Raw genomic sequence first — 17,611 nt, 5'->3', positions numbered from 1 at the left:
AAAGGTCTAATGTTATTGCATCATGTGTGGCTGGATAGAAGGGGGGCTGAGGCAGTGTGTGAGAGCCACAGACACTGACACTGCCTGGAAAACCCCTGTGCTCTGCTGGTCTTTGGAGAGTTTTCTGGGCCAGAGCCAGAGAGACTTGGGCTGCAGGAGAGGAAGACCCAGCCCAGAGGGCTGGAACAAAGAGGACATTTCCTACTGCCTTTGGCACAGGCTTTGCTGCAGCCTGACCTGCAGGACAGGGGGAGATGTGAGGCTTACTGAGAGAAGGGGTAAAATTGAGTGCCAGATCACGGGTTCCAAATCCAGCACAGTGAAGTGGAGGGGCAGCCTGGGGAGGGAGAGGTCCCTTTGTCCTGTTAATCATCAACCAGCCTTACCCCGCACAGCCTGAGGCAGGCAGCAGCCTCTGCTGAGCTCATCCTGGCCCTGCAGGGGTGGAAGCTGGGAGTGTGGGGACTGTTCTGTCCCCCCAGAGCTGTCACACACCCTGTCAGGGAAGATCCACATGTTGGGAATCCCCTCCAGCTGGGAATCCCTGAGTGCCTGGGCTGCCTTAGCCCACACACCTAAAATCCTGCAGATCTAGAGCAGGAACATTGTGTGCACAAGCAAAGAAATCACCCACCAGATTCTCACCCTTCCAGTACCTAAAGTGAGCCTATAAAAGAGACAGAGAGCAGCTTTTAACTTGGGCAGGCAGTGACAGGACAAGGAGGTATGGCTGCAAACTGACACAGGGTAGGGTTGGACTGAATAGATATTGGGAAGAAATTCTTGATTCTGGAGGGTCATGAGGCCCTGGTACAGGCTGTCCAGAGAAGCTGTGAAGTATTCAAGGTGAGGTTGAGAAGGGCTTGGAGCAACCTGGTCTAGTGGAAGGTATATGTGCCCATAGCAGCTTGGAGAAAAATGAGCTTTAATGTCCCTTGCAGCCCAAACCATTTGATGATTTCATTACCAGACTGCAGCAGCAGCTTCTACCAGGGAAAGAATGTGGGGCTGCAGGGCCTAGAGCTACCTCTAGTCCTGGGACAGGACACCAGCTCAGCATCACCAACACAAGGAGGAAATCAGTTTTAAGAGCCCTTGCAAGTTTACCACACATGGGGGGAGGGGGCAAGAGAGAGATGGGAAACTTCCTATGATGCAAACATTGCTAAAAATAAGGTAGAGATTAATTCACCCATTCATGCATTAAAAGGGGCAGACTTTTCACAAATATGCTCACATGCAAAAAATCGCAGCACTGAAAAAAACAGATAAAAGGTTAGACCAAGCTTTGGGAATAGAAGAAAAGAGCAGCAAGTGCCTCCCACACAGGGACCAGAGACATGCTCCAAGACTATTTTATCAGAATGTTGGAAATGCTTTCCCTTGTTACCTGCCAAGGTAACTGCATGTCTGACTGCATGTTGGGTATTTTACCAGTGAAAAGTGGTGAAGTTCTGTGACAGAATTTGGTAATTATTCAGCTATTGAAGCATCTGGATGGTTAAATTCTACCCCAGGTATATATTGTCAGTTCTGTTGTTTTGAACTCTTTGGGAGGGGAAGAAAGATAGAGTGGTGCTCTGGAGCTCAGGAGTGGGGTGACCTGGGGGCTGCTCTGCTGTGCTGATGCCTGACTTGCTCCTTCATCACCTCCAGGACAGGTGGGACTTGCAGAAACAACAGACCAAAGAGACTTTTAGGTTACTTGCACACAGAGGAGCATCATCAGCTCTTTAAGATAAGCTCCCTACGCAGACTATGTGATAGAAACAGGTTTTAAACCTTGACACTGGATTTTTCTGAACTTGCCTATCCTAATCAAGCTCTTCATACACACAGTAAACATCTGTTGGAATAGGAGTTGTTTTCACCTGTCATATGCACACAGCTAAATTCAACTGGGAAGTACTCACATCGAAGGAGAGCAGGTCCCTGAGGAGAGCTGCTCAGCCATTTCAAACCCAGCCAGAGCAATAAAGGAAAGTTCCTATGGGCAGGGCTCAAAGGCCAAGAAGTTCTTGTGCTATGAACCTTGCATGACAGAGAGAAAGATCTAAAGGCAGTGCAGCTGTTGTAAAAATAGAGATATAAAAATATAAAAATAACTTCTCTGAGGTGGAAAACAAAAAGGAATCATTGTGTAATCACTGGTCATTTAGGAAATGAATGGAGCTACTGCTGCAGGTTTGGAAGGCTACTCCAGCAGAGGCTTTCCATCACCTACCCCATCCTTACACCACCCCTGGCTGCAGCTCACTTGTAAGCTTTGAAACCATTCAAAAACAAACTAAAAAAATCCCTTTATTTAACTTTAGAGCCTTAGACCATCAACAGGACAAAACTTCCTAAAAATAACACGACAGTCTCAGATATAGTCCCATATCCTGTATGTAGGAAAGCTCTGCAGCATCTCAAGCACAGATTTTGCCCTGCAGCATTCTGCATTAATGTGGAAGAAGCTGCTGGTTCATGCCAGCAGAGGTTTCCAGTGCTGGAGAGGCAGGATCTCACACATCTGCTAACTAAAGCTTTTCCCAGGGAAAACCTGGGACCTCTAAACAAGGAGTTGTTGCTTTTCCCCCAGTATTTGTCCAAATGGATTCTTAGTGAGTGGTTCTACAGTGCCTGGAGAAGCCTCTGGCTCTTGGCTGCCCACAGCAGGGGCACCTCGTGTAAGCTTTGCCTGCCAGGCAGCAGAAAATCATCCTGCAGTTATCCTTTCACCTTTATTTGCTGTGGTGATTGAATCCTGATAGTCACACACATTTCCAGGAAGTCACATGATTTACAGTATCACACCTGGAATGGAGAGCAATGCTTTGGGCCTTTGGGTATGAATTTATAACTGCAAAAAAACTGTGGGATATTTATTTGTGGTGCAAACTGTTACTTAGAAAGCAACCAAATGTCTTGGACTACAAAAACTTTTCTGCTGTCAGGGATCATTTCTCCTCTCCAGTTCCACAAGGGCCCAATTTTCCCCCATATTAGTAAAAGCACAGCACAAGGAAGGCAGAAAGCTTCTCAGGGCAAAACCTTCTCTCAGATGCTTGGAGGGCCAAGGAAAGAAGTGTTATCTGTAGAAAAGTTAGTGATAGAACTTAGATGGGGAAACATCTTCCCTAGAAAGGGAGGCAGGGAGGAAAGTCACAGTTTTCATGGACCAATTGTATCTAAGTGTGTTTTCCCTTCCACCATTTGCTTCAGTCCACTGCCTGTATCCTCTCCCACCACAGTGCTGCATTTCAGAGCTGCTTTTTCTATCACTTTTTTCTATCCCCCTGAATATTTCACTCAACTCATCCCTGTTCCTCTCCAGCCCTTCTATGTGCAAAAAACCCTAAGGCAGTAATAAAAGCAACAATAAAAGCTCACTGGTGCAGCAGCATGGTGCAGGTAGCTCCAGTTACTTGCACTACATCATTCCCCACTCACCTTTGGTCTCTTTTGTCCTGATAAGGTCAGGATGTTAATTCAGCCAGTGTAGTTTCCTGCCACGCACTCTGCTCTAGCACAGCTTCCCCAGAGGAGGGAGGAGCTGGGAAGGGATGGGAAAACTTCCCGTGGCCCCTTCCAAAGTTCCAACAAGACCATGGTATGCACTGTCATTAGCTGAACTCTCAAAGGCACATCAACCCAAGCCAGCAGAAGTCATAAATTACCTAAAACCTAGAAAATCTGCTCATCCTGCTGGATTTGGTCACCAACTAGATATGAGCAGAGGTGTCACACACAGTATGAAGGACTCAGGGTTACCAGGCATAAACATTATCAACCCACTTACTGCCTTGCTGACCGTGGTGCAAGGGCAGTGCCAGATCACAGGCAGCAAGACAGGAAAGTGGGGGAGCCAGGAGGATCTGTAGCCACAGGGCTCAGAGATGAGGAGGGCCAGGGGCTAGGCAAGGAGCAGATCAGATGACCCATCCAACCAAAACTTCTGTGCCAGAAGTTACCAGGGTCTGTCTCTGCATGGACACCAAGGCAGTTATCATCTGTTCTGCTGTAAGAGGCTAGAAATCTAAGTCAAGACAAACATATGGATGAAACAGGAGGAGATATCCAGGAATAAGGAATCTGGTCTGCCAAGAAAACAAGACAGAAAATCCAGCCTTTCTCCTTGCTTTTTGACAGCTGACAAAAACAGTGCAGCTCTCCTCAGCTCTTTTATCTTCAGAATTATATACTCCCTTCATTTTGCTCATGATTCATACAGAAACCTCACCATGAAGCCTTTGAAGAGCCTGGCAGTCAGCATCCAGCTAGCCCTAGATGTCAGGTGGGATGAGAGGTGAGGTGCTGTCACAGCTCACACAGCATAGACCATCATCTCACAGCTCACCAGTGTCTCCTAGCAGGGAGGAAAGGTCAAGTTGTGGCCCACCAGGCTGCCAGGGCACCCAGCTCATGGGCAAAAACGTGTTACCACGAGAGGATCCTGAGCTGTGATGAGAGGGTGGGTGTCCAGCCATCACAGATGAGCTCACCATCTATTCTGCACCTGTAGTGTCACACTTCAACCAAGGACTCCTGCCTATTGTGCTTGTTCCCCACCACGCTGTGGGCAGGTGGTCACAGCATCAGAGCTGGGGCAAGCCGAGATGTGTCCAGCATCTTCTGGGGACCTTCCAGGGGAATTCAACTTCAGTAGCATTACACAACACTCTGAGCAGAAACAGCTGCCTGCCAGCCACAGGCAGAGGGAAGGACTTTGCTCTGTTTGTATGGATCGGTACTTGAAAACACAAAAACAAGGGAGTGGTAAAAGGCAGGTTCTCAAAGGGAGGAGGAAGGAGTAGGGTCTGAGGAACTCTGGGCAACCAGACAATAGCTGGAGGTTTAACTGCTTTCAAAAGCATGGGTGGTTTAGCATTGATAACACAGAGAATGAAGGACAGAAAACAGCATAAGGATACTGGCCCTAATTCAAATTGAACTGAGCACAAGCATTACACTTATCAGCTATATGTGATCAGGGTTATTAAATAAAGAGCCAGGTGAATCACAGCATATCCACTGAAAATGGCCAGTTCAAATACCTCCATTGCAAAAATAGATTTCCCTGGGTTTGTAATATTAAGCTGATGAAAGAACAAAGATTTCACCAACAGTCTTTAGGCAGCAGAAACTAACTGGGAAGACAAGTCCAGACAGGTACAGCTCTGTTTTACCAGCTTTATTGCTGAAGAAAGCAGACAGAGCGTGTAGCAGAGTGCGGACTGTGCTGACCTGTTCCACCTTTGTGCCTAGTTCTTAGGACATTTTTAACAATTCTGGAGCAATGTGGCATAGATTACTAGTGGCAATATTTAAAATCAGCAAGTGAACCATGTTAGACATCTATATTTCACATAGAAATTATAATTCTGTGTTATATCCAGGAGGCATTCCTACCCAGAACAATCCTTTACTATCAGCTTTGGAGGAGCATTACTGGGGTTTATCCTGCCTAGCCTGTTTCACCCTATGTAAGCCCCCAGACAGGCTTCCTACAGAGAAACATGAGGAGCTTTGCTGGAAGCACAGGCTGAGCCCCTGAGTCCCATCCCTAATGAAGAGCTTAACTCACTTCCCTCCAGTGTTTCACTGGTGTTAAACAGGTAACAAATATTCCACCTATCAGCATCCTGAGAGAAGCAGCTCACAAAGTGTTTGATTGCAACACACACACCTTTAGGTAACAGGAGCATTCAGGGGTTATTAAAGAGTGGGAACAGTCCTTGACCTGCTCACAGGTATGAGGAAGTCTAGAAATAGCATTTTTCTGGGTTGCACAGCAGGGTGACATCATCTCCCACCAAGGAAGAGAGTGCCAAGGAGTACAGCCAGGCTGAGTGAGTGTCCTGCCAAGGCAGTGTCTCCAGGATCAGGAATGACTGTGCTCTGACAGCTTTTGCAGGGACTAAAAAGTTCTGGAGAAAAAGAGGCTTGGGATGGAACCTCCTACAACTCCCTGACAGGAGGGTGGAGCCAGGTGGGGATCAGCCTCTTCTCCCAGGTAATAAGTGATAGAACAACAGGAAATGGCCTCAAGTTGTGCCAGGGGAGGTTTAGATTGGATATTAGGAACAATTTCTTCATGGAAAATGTTGCCAAGCCCTGGAATGGGTTGCCCAGGGCAGTAGTGGAGTCACCATCCCTGGAGGGATTTAAAAGACGTGTATGTGTGGCACTTGGGGACACGGTTTAGTGGTGGGCCTGGCAGTGCTAGGGGAATGGTTTGACTCTATGATCTCAGAGGGTTTTCCAACCTAAATGATTCTGGGATTCTGTAGCTCCAGACCCCCAGAGTGGGATGGAGGCAGGATGCTGCTGGGGTCAGGGGAGCTGCACATTTGACCATTCCCAGTGCCAAGGCTGGAGCACCAATGCTGTGCTACACAAATACATTGCACAGAACCTTACAGATCCAAATAGAGAAAATATTCCTGTATTTCAGGGGAAAGGTAAATGCCATAGGGAAGGTCCTTCTTGTGAAGAGGAACAACTTGCTCCCTAAGCCTCGTTTGAAGGCTGAGGACTCACGCTGGAGCTAGGATCTTTCCCTGTTTAAGAAATCAGGAGTATCTGTGGAATGTTGGGAGCCACTAGGGTGACAGGGGTGCACTCCCACCTCCCACAGCCTCGGCTGGAAGGAGCCACCCCATCATCACCATGACCTATTCACATGGCATTTATAAAGACAAGGAGGAAGATGCTGGTCCTCCAGTTTGTTTCTTTTTGCTTTCAGAGCAGGACCTGGTGAGATATGAGTGCAAGGACCCAGGTGTTGCCCTTACCACTGCACTCTCCTCAAAGTGAAGAGGATGTGCAGGAAACCCACAGGTGCCCTCCCACACACAGGATGGACACAGCACACACTTGGCACAGACCTGTTCCTGTGGCTAGGAAAGGGACTACAAGGGCTCAACTTCAACCCCTTCACAGAACAAGAACCTATCAGCAGCTGAGCCACCTTTGTGGCAGAGTTTCACAATGAACTTGCCGTGGTTCAGCAAACCTCAGACATCTTGCATCTGAGGAATAGGAACCTCAACCATTGAGATCTGCAGGATGTGAGCCCAGCTCTGTAGGAAAAATGAACTTGTTACAGTGTCAAAACTCAATAAAAAACTTAAGAACTTTGAGCTCAGGACACATCCTCTGCTGCAGGCACCCCAAGCTCACAAGTGCCTGCTGGGGTACCCCACTGTGCACCATGAGGAGCCCAGCACAGCTTTCTGCTCTGGAAAATAAACTCAGAAAACTGAGAAAAACTATGAGAAAGTCTCATGCTGCACTTGATAACAACTTGCAGCCTCTTGCACCTCTGCTGAGCAAACCACCATTTCCTGAACTGAGGTGTCAGGCATGAAATATTTCACATGCTGGAGCAACCGTCACGGTCTGCTAAGTGACAAACAGAACTTCAGCCTTTCCTGGTATTTAATGCATAAATCAGGGTGTGTCCTATGTGTCTGTTTGTGATTCTGTAATTGAAAACTTGTTGTCTTGCTTGGGGAGGCAGCAGAAAAAAATGTTTGTGTAGCCAGTGTGGATTTACCCTAAATCACTTTATAGCCAAGAGTTTCCATAATGTGCAGTCTCATGCTGCTGCTGCAGCAGCACTGCCAGAAGTATCTGTGGGCATCAGGTAAGGCCATGTCTGAGGAACCAAGAACATGCTTCCTTTTCCCCCTTTATCCATTGATTTATCCATTCCTTTCACTCTACAGCAGACCAATGGGAAATGACTCAGCTGTAACTCATGAACTCATGGCTGGCTGATCTCTGCAGAATCATTTATTTTTGTTATTATCCTTCCAGGCCCTCATTGACTATCCCACCAATTCCATACCCAAAAGGGCCAGTAGCCATTGTGGTCTGGGGCTACCAAGTTAATTCCTGCTTGGGTCTCCAGTTCACACAGCCTTTTCTCCTTAGGCCTCCATATGGATATACACCAAGAGAAGCACACCCAGAAGACAGAAGGGAGGGATTCTCCCCTCTACCTAGAATACAGAAGACCACACCTAGAACACTGTGCCCAGTTTTGTGTCCTTCCAATATAATGAAGACACAGACAAAATGGATAAGTATGGATAAATGAATAAAGCCCCCAAAATCCTGAAGCCACCAGCACAAGCAGGGCACTGAGCCCTGGCTGAGAGAGGAGTTGTCCTGCTGGAGAAGGAGAGGCTTTGGGAGCTCATAACACTCTCCTGCCAGGGACTTACTGAGGGAACAGCCCTAGGCTCTGCCCAGGGTGTGTGGTAGGAGCACAAAAGAGAAGGGGGACAAGGGGGAAAAAGCTGAAATAAAAGCCAGGGGATGTTTCTTCCTGCAAGGTCAGCCAAAGAGCAGGACAGCTCATGAGAGGTTTCCCAGATTGGAAACAGCTCAGGGCAACCTGGTCTGACCTAGTGGCTGACCATGAGCAGGATGCTGGAGTACAGCCCTCCCGAGGTCTCTTCCCATACAAATTATCTTACAAAACTAATTCTGCCACGTTCTTCATACAGAGACCAGATCCTTGCAAATAGCACAGTCCAATAGAAGCTCTCTGCTTTCCCCCTCCTGCTTGGTGCACTGATTTACCACCTGCTTATCATCTTTCTTCAATCAGCAGCCAGCTTCAGACCATACTTACAGAGGAGCTGTTTTCCTGTTTGATTTTGGTGATGTTTCAGTTAAGGTTTATGGTAAGTCTCCTATTCTTCCACTCCTGCCAGACACAAGAATATTGCTATCAGTGTCTGCTCCCTCACTTGTTGCATATTTCTTTACTACACAAATTCAACAGCATAAAGCTCCCAGGTGAACCCATCCATATCAGCTCCAAAAGCAGAGGTGAATCCCAGCAGAATGTACATGGCATTTCTACCAAAGCCTTCCACACCAGCTGTGGCATTCTGTACACTAAAGTGCTGGCTTAATATCTGCTTTATCACACTCCAAAAAAACCCCCAAGGATTCTAAACTTATTATCCAAGGAATCATGAAGCATCAGTAATAAAAAACACACTCCTTGCCCAAACCAAGAAATACTGGATCAAAAGCTCTGACTGAACTGGAAGGAGGGAATTGCCTTGACAGGCTGAGACCATTGCTGGAAGATGTAAAGGTCCATTTACTGCCCTGTTTCTGGCTCCAGAGAGACAATGAGGAGAGCACAGCCATCATTTCTGCAGAACCCTAAGAAGCACAGCCTGCTCTGGGCTCTGATGTAACACAGCTGGGATCACAAGTGCTTTCAATTTCTCAGGAATTTATTTTCTCAAACCATCTAGATGCAAGAACTAAAGCCCAAGAGGCCCCTTGCCCTCTATAAAATGTGAAAAAGTTCTGTGAAGGCAATTTTAATATGCATTATTGCTAGAATAAGCCACAGTAGACAATTCCTCATTTCCTACTGAAGAATATAGGAGTGGAGGGTAGTTGGCACAGATGAGTTAGACAGAGGAAGTTGGTGCCTTGGTTTTTTTGCATGATATTCCCATTCATACATGGCAGACATTGCCTGCCCTCCATTGGAACAGAGGAACAGGAAAAATAAGCACAGAAAAAAAGGAACATGTGCAGTGAAAGACAGGGAAAGCAGGAAATGTGAAAGAAAGAAAAAAATCGAATAGGAAAATTGAGAATCTGTAGAATTTGTCTTCCACTACGAATGAAGAAAAACCAAAATAAAACCTAACCAAAACAAAAAGTTTCATTTTGAAATGCAATAAAAACCCTTACTGTGCCAGAAACACATCTGTGCAGGCAGCTCCACATGAATGTTTTCCTTGCTCTCCTCTGCTTTCCACAGGCCTCAGTATTGCTCCTAAACTGGTTTGATTCATGTCAGCCCATAATGGCTTGCAGCACCCACTGCATGGAAACCACTGTTTCACTGATCTTCAGAGGATAAAACAGAATTAAACCCAAGAATGACTGCAGCAGCTTTAAGCCACTTGCAGTTCAAACAATGTACAAACGTCTTCAGATGGAATTGCCTGATCAGGAGTTATTAAAACTACAGGGTCTGGGTTTACCTGCCCTAAATTCTTCTCCAGTGTCCCAGTAAATTAGTTTGAGGTCTTCTCTGCAACCCCAGGATATCAGCAAACCAGTGCATCCCCATTGTCAGGACTGCACTTCTGGTATCTCTCAACCACTTCTACTCTTGGGTAACAAGCAATAAAAATTTCAAATTATATCGGAGTACCTTAGCAGAGGGGAGCTGATGTGCTTCCAGCTTCCAGCCTGGCTCTGCTGCCCTTGGGAGCCCTGCTTCCAGATAAATGGATCTATTGGCTCCTTTCCCTTCCCCCTGTGCTAAATAACATCACTGCAAAGCCTTGGTGATGGCAGGATGCAGCCACTAAGAAATGCCCCTGGGTCAATTGCACCGTGGAAAACGCCAGCGCTGAGCTCAGCTGGAGAGCTGCAGCCACTGCTTACAACACTCAAAATGGAAAAAAAACAACTTTCACAAAGTAAACACCACCACACTGAAACATGCAAAAATGCATTACAGCAGCTTTACTTCCTATTTCCTTTTCCTTACAGCTCTGAAAATAATATCTGCAGATGTCAGTGGGGCTTTTGGGGACAATTGCTCATGATCAGGCTGCTGTGGGACTGGCTGAGTACTCAGGAGCCAGGTACCACAGACCTGCCACTTCCATGGGATCATCATTTTTAAGAGCTGTGGCCAGAGCCCTGCATGGTGTAAATGTCTTACTCTAGCTTGTATTACTTGTAGTCATAGAAGAGGGAGAAATTATGTAGAAAGGATGATAAACACCCTTTTGAAGACAAAATGCAATAGGAACATCAGAGATTCATTTAAAATAAATAGCTCAAGTATGTCTTTGTCCAAGGCTCAGGAATCCTTGGCAAGCAACTGTGGAGAGAGCTTGGAGATGGTGAAAGAGACAATATTAGGAAACAGGAACTGAAGAATATCTACTGATGGGAAAAGAGAAGTGACTGGGATATTTCTCAGCTAGTTTCACATCCAGGCACCTCCTTTCATGCACAATCATTCCTACTTTATAATGGGTGGGAAGGTGAGAGGTTTGAGCCAGAGCCCAGATTGATGGAAACATCATCATGTGAATACTGATTTGTGAGACACTTATTTAGGAGAGAATTTTCCCTCTCATGCAAAAACAGCAGGCTGCCAGCAGGGATACTCCTGCTTGATATGGTTGTAGCATCTGCACTACCTCCCTCAAAATATGTGGTTGTGTGGGCTTATTTTAGAATAGCCAAATACACAGGAGGGTTTATGTTTCTGCTTTCTTATATTTATATATAAATAAACCACTTAAATATACCCCCAGCACCACAACAGCCAGCACACCCAGCTACACCCACAGAGACTGGGCTTGGTTTAATTTCTGACAATTTTGCCAAGCAGGGACTCCCCACTTCTTCCTATAGTAACTTGTGGTGATGTACTTTGTTTAAAGACATATTTGGAGAGGCTGTTTTATTGCAAGTGTTTCCTCACTACCAGTTTTTAACTCACATTTTCACCTATCAGCTGCTTCATAGGACCACAGAATGGTTTGGGCTGGAAGAGACTTCAAAAACCATCTCATTCCAAACCCCACCATGGGCAGAGACATCTTCCTCTGGACCAGGCTGATTCAGAGCCCCATCCACCTGGGCCTAGAGCACTGCAAAGTCTCCCATTCAAAGCCTTATACTGGAACACTGGGAACTGCTGGGGGTCCTGTGGTCAGTGGGTGGGGGCTTCTACCCAGAACAGCTTTTTACCTTCCCTCAAAGAAAAGTCTGGTGTCTCCATAACCATGAGCTGATGCAAGATTTCTATTGCAAAGGAGGAGAGCATCGCAGCTGGAAATGCAGGGACATTTGGGTAAATCACAGCAGAACTCAGGGGATTGCATCCTCTGTGGGGGGTGCTGAGCATGACCTGAGCACACTGATTATTGTGTTGTGTCCCCATCTGAAAACACATAACAAGGATGTTGTAATTTACCACAGGTTCATTTTTCACAGTCTTTTATCAGAGTAATTTAGAAACAGCAGCAGACTCTGGTGAGAGGCGGTGTGATGACTGAACTTACTGTCACCCTGAAGCAGCCTGGGAAATATTAACCACAAACATGAAATTAACATACCACAGCCACAGGGGTGGGGTTTTTTGGGGGGTTTGGGGGGGTTGTTTGTTTGTTTGTTTTTGTGTTTTTGTTTTTTTCCTTTTCTTAGGGTTGTATTTTTTTTAGCTCATTAGCCATGATACCTTTTATAAAGGTATTTGTAACACTGCAGAAAAGAAGTGAAAAATCCAGAGGTGCGTTTTATCCACTACAAAATAGGGTTTCTTCCAGCTTACTATCTAAAATTTGACTTTTGCTGTATCCCAGTATGACACTCACCTTGAAAAGAGCATATGTGAACTATATGCTTGAAAGGAGCATATGTTATAATGGCATACATGTTACATGTACAAAGGAGAAATTCCTCCTGCCAACACCTTTGAGAATACTTAAATACTAAAATAGGTATTCTCCTTTTCCAAAACATGTTTTATTTAAGTTCCTTTTTTAACACCTTTAATTTAATTTGCAGTGCAGCATCCAAATAATCTCTAAATAATAGCTGACTAGGGTACTGTACTCTGTTTTTAGGATAATAAATCTATATGGAGTCCCACAGGTAGTTAAGACCCAAAGCTTGGTGTGAGAACAGATTCGTGGTTCAAACCTCCTCAAAAAAGTCTAACAGCCCCAGAAGACTAATTAAGATAATTAAGATACAATGTATACACTCATGTACTTGTGCCTATGTGCTACGTGTTTTCCTGCTCAGCTATTTGCACTGTCACATTCTGTGTTCCACTTGCAGTCTGGATCTAAACAGAGAAGTTTCTGGCTACATCTCACACACACAGATGTGCCAGGAGGTTGCTTGGACCTTGCCACTTATGTTCTAAAATGCCCATTCTCTCTGCAAATGACAGCTTTCTTCTCTTTACATCCTTCAAACTTCACACACACAAATGCACACACACAGGGGAGCAATGCACTTTCTTTCTTTCCTTCTTTTCTTTTCTCTTTTCTTTTCTTTTCTTTTCTTTTCTTTTCTTTTCTTTTCTTTTCTTTTCTTTTCTTTTCTTTTCTTTTCTTTTCTTTTCTTTTCCTTTTCTTTTCTTTTCTTTTCTTTTTTCTTTTCTTTCTCAGCCACACTCACCCATACCCCTTGACTTCTCTACTGCTTTTCTCTTGGCCTTGCCATGACTTTTCCTCTAAGTCATCCACTGTATTGCCTACCCCCCCTTACATTGCCTGCCTTTCCTACCCAACCTTGTGCTTCCTTATCATTCCTGACCATTCCTTTACTTTCCTTACCCATCCATGTTGTTCTTTGCCCTTCCTTCCAGTCCAGTTCCTTGCATTTACCTGCTCACTCGTCCCCCACCTGGAATTCAATATCCCTCTTTTTGTGGAATTTCTTCAATTAGCCTTGCCCTGCCTGCTCCCCCTGGGACTCTCAAGGCTTTCAGGTGTCCCCAGTGTTTCAGGAGCCTGTGAGAAGAAGCCCAGAGGAGATCACATGCAGGCACACCCATCTGTCCTGGCAGCTTTGTTCTGGCAACTCTCCTTACATGTCTTGAATTTCGGACACGAAATTCACATTTTATCCTTGGGCCCCAGGACCAGAATGACAGTTCTTTTGCATACACAGGAAAGCAATTAGCCCAAGTGTTTTAGGTGCAGATTAGAGATGGCCCATGTGAGATCAAGGCCAGACAGAGCAGTCTGTCCAGGCTGATTTCACATACCAGCAATTATTGAATGTACCTGTCACTTGCCTTGCCTAGGCAGCCCAAAGGACTCCTTGCCTTGGCCAGCTAACCCTCCCAGCCCTGCATTCCCTTGCGTGCCCAAGCCCCACCCTTGACCTGCCTACTGCCTTCCTCTTGGGCCTTGCCATGCCTAGCCCTTCCTGATTCTGCCTGGCTTACCCATCACCGAGCTTACCTTCCTCTGCCCATCCTGGCCCACAATTTCTGGGCCATCTCTCGCCTACCACTCCATTTGTTTTCCCCTCATTGCTCTGGCCTTGCCTACCTCTCTCTTAACTTGCCCACAGCTGCCTACATTTGGTTTGCAGTGCCTTGCCTGCATGGAAGGCAAGGTAAAGAATGTAGGCCAGGCAAAGCAGAGTGAGGAAGATGTAGGTAGGGCCAGGCAAGGCAGACATGGGCAAGCAAGCAAAGCAAGGGTAGGCTAGGAAAAACTAGGCAAGGTACTGAAGGCAAGGCATGGCCCAGAGGCTCAGAGTGCCTTTCCTTGAGAAGTAAAAGATACTGTCCCAATATTGGCAGCACAGATGTTAAAGTACCATGGGAAAGTATAGTCCAGCAAGACATTTCTCTCCTGGCCCCTTCTGTGTAGGAGCAGATGTTGGATGTGTTCAGTACTGGAAGTGGTATGCAACTTCTGCGTGCTAAGTTCCAGCAGGAGAATGGCAATGCTTTTTCATGGGAAGGAAAGCATGTAAGCCCAGTGTTGGAGGTGCAGATAAGCTGTGTTGTGCAGGTCAACAGCAGCAACAACTTTCTGTCATGGTGTGAAAGCACTGCCTCAATTCGTACAATTATGGAGTCGGTATCTATCTTTGGAAGGTGACCTCCTGAAAAACTGAATTTGGCATGCAGTTCCCACTTCTCAGAGGTGGCCTCCATGAAATTCTGGCAGCACACTTCCTTTGTCACATTTCCTTTTTCACACTTCCTTTTTCACATTCTCTCAAGGTAAGCAGCTATGCTGAAGCTTTATGTGTGACTGATCTAGTGCCCTGGGCAGGTAATGCCTAGTACCAGTCCTTTGGCACTTTTCTGTGGGATCAGTCCCTGGATGTTTTGTGTTTTGGAGGAGGAGATGCCATTTCTTTTGAGATGGGCTTCTATTTCCTCTCTTTGGCAAAGAAAGAAAGTTTGGATGCAAACTTTGGAAGGACTCAGTGAATTTAAAGGCTTTTCCCAATATGCAGTTCTCTGGGTTAGTGATGTTGGACAGTCAGTGGGAATGCAAACACCAGGTTCTTGAGCTTTTTGTCCTGGCAGCTTTAGTTTGTGAGCAGTCCCCACTCCTGTTTGGATCCTGACTCTGTGAGACTGAAGGCTTAGGATGGTACCTAGAGCTGAGAAGGAAAGTGTGGAGAGCAGGGTGTGTGCTCTTAGTTTGATGGGTGCAGTTAAAATTGTGAGCAGCAAGAGTTTTCTCAGCTGGCACTAATGTGAGCTCTGTTTCTGCCAGATATTTTCAAGTTTGTTAGTGAACTCTGTGAGAGTGCAAAGCTCTGTTAGGGTAAAGGAGTTCGTGTTGCCCTTTGAACATGAGGCAAAGAAGAGTACTTGGAGGGGGAAGATCAGCCAAATCTTTCTGTCCTGACTCCGTTGATTCGAGAGCAGGGGTGTTTCTAACTTTTCTCTCTGTCCTTGGGGTGGTTTCAAGCTTGGCTCCGTGTGTTTCCTCCTTTTGCAAGTCGACACCGCCACAGTGTGGTTGTTTTGGTGAGCACTTACAGTGCCCAGGAAAAAGCCAAGAGCTTTGCTGGTCCTGCTTGTGGTGCAAACTTGAATTTGGCAGCAGGGGAGAGGCAGGCACGGTGCTCTCGCAGACTGTAGGCTGTGCACATCAGCACAGCTCCCTGCAGCTTCATTCATCACCTTTTGTAGAGTGAGGCACTTTCCTTCTCCCAGAGGCCAATTCTAGTTCGTTTTCTGTGTCACAGAGTCCAAATTTTCCGTGTAGCTCTCGCTCAGGGGAAATGTGCTAGGAGAGACACACTTGATTTGTCATTCTACGGCCAAGACATTCAACACAGCACCACAATCTGGGTGATGAGAAGGGGACATGAAGAATGTGTTTTTGTCCTGGCACATTTTTCTGTATGAGACATCTCTGGATTTTTAGTCTTTGAAATCACCCCAAAATCGGCTACAGCACCCCCAAAACACCAAAAATAGCCCCAAATCCCTCAAAATTGGCCTAAAATTAACCCCAAATTCACTTCACCCCAAAATCAGCTTCAGCACCTGCAAAAACCACCAGAAAAACCCCAAAATACCTCCCGAAATTGCCCCAAAAGCACCATTAAAAATTGTTTCAAAATCTCCTCAAAATCCCCAGAAATCACTCCAAAACTACCCAAGTCACCCAAAATCACACAAAAAAATTAGCTTTGGCCGCCCACAAAGACCCCCAAAATTGCCCCAAAACCAGGCAAAATCATGACAAACCCACCCAGTATCACATGAAACCCCTAAAATCGCAACAAAAATCCCAAAGATCACACAAAATCACCCCAATATCTTCTTCAGCACCCCCAAAATTAAATCACCCCAAAGCACCCACAATCACAAAAAAGAAAACCCTGTAACACAAAATGTATTAGAAAGTGTTCATCTGTGCGTTTTCTGATGATGTCCCATGGCTGTGCATCCCATTTTGGAACAGCAAGAGCCAGCCCAGCTCTGTGAGATTGAGAAGAAGCTGGACACAGCAGGGCAGGTGGGGTCTCACAAGAGCAGAGTAGAGGGGTAGAATCTTGTCTCTTGACCTGCTGGTTATCCTAAAGGGGCTTGTTTTGTTTTGGTCAGGTCCTGGGCAGCACATCTGGGTTGCTCAAGTGCTGCTGGCACCTCTTGCTGGGCTCTGGGCTCCTGGGCACTGCAGAACTGTTGCTATTTGGATGTACACAGAGACCTCTTACACAAGGATCCAGGCTACAGACAGTCCAAGAGATCTCAGACTGGCTGTTAAACAATGAAACTTCATACCAACAGCCTTTCAACAGATACTGACATATTTCTAAACATGAAGATGGAAAAAAAAAAAAGAAAAAGAGTATATAATTTTAAAGATAATTTCAGATGTTTTATTCTTAATTTTACAAATAATGAGCATTTCTCTATACAAAACTAGGGTAAGAATCAATGTAGGTACAGCTAGGAATATTTACATTCTTAGAAGAAATTTATATATCTTTCTATATACAAGGCTGTGGCCATTACTGTTTTAAAGTACTCCCAAAAGCATTTCTAAGTAAGGCTTTATAGTACTAAGCCAATCCTATGTTTTAAGAGAATAATTTATAACTGCCAGGGCTAAGGTCCTATTCCACAAATACTGAAATAGGTATTGCAGTCCAGCTCCCTGGCAATGCAGCCCCTCCCTGTGTACCCACCCACCTCAAATGCTCACCTGGAAAGGGGGGAGGAGTTCACACCTCTTCACAAAATAGTATCAGAAGTCAGCCAAAGCTGCCTCATTGAGGAAGATGAAGTACCAAACTATGCTTATGGGAGCATTACATTCACTGTCAAGAGAGTCAGAGATTCTAAAAATTACTGACTGTGGAGCATGAACATCTCAAGTAGTTGTGGTACCTTTTGAGTTAATGGCATTTCCACTCACAAGCAGAGAAACCAAAGTCACAGGATTATCTGACATGCCTGAGATGATGCCAGGAGTCAGGCTGAGAGCTGGAAAGGAATGGATCCTTGTCCCCAAGGCCATATGCTAATTCCCTTGGTGAAGAGACAGCAGTGTGATTGTTCTCTGGCAACAGGGAATCCTCCCTAACCAGGTAACTATAACAT

Source organism: Parus major, chromosome 13, assembly GCF_001522545.3.
Source record: "Parus major isolate Abel chromosome 13, Parus_major1.1, whole genome shotgun sequence".
NCBI lineage: Eukaryota > Metazoa > Chordata > Aves > Passeriformes > Paridae > Parus > Parus major.
Note: the sequence above shows the minus strand (reverse complement) of the source record.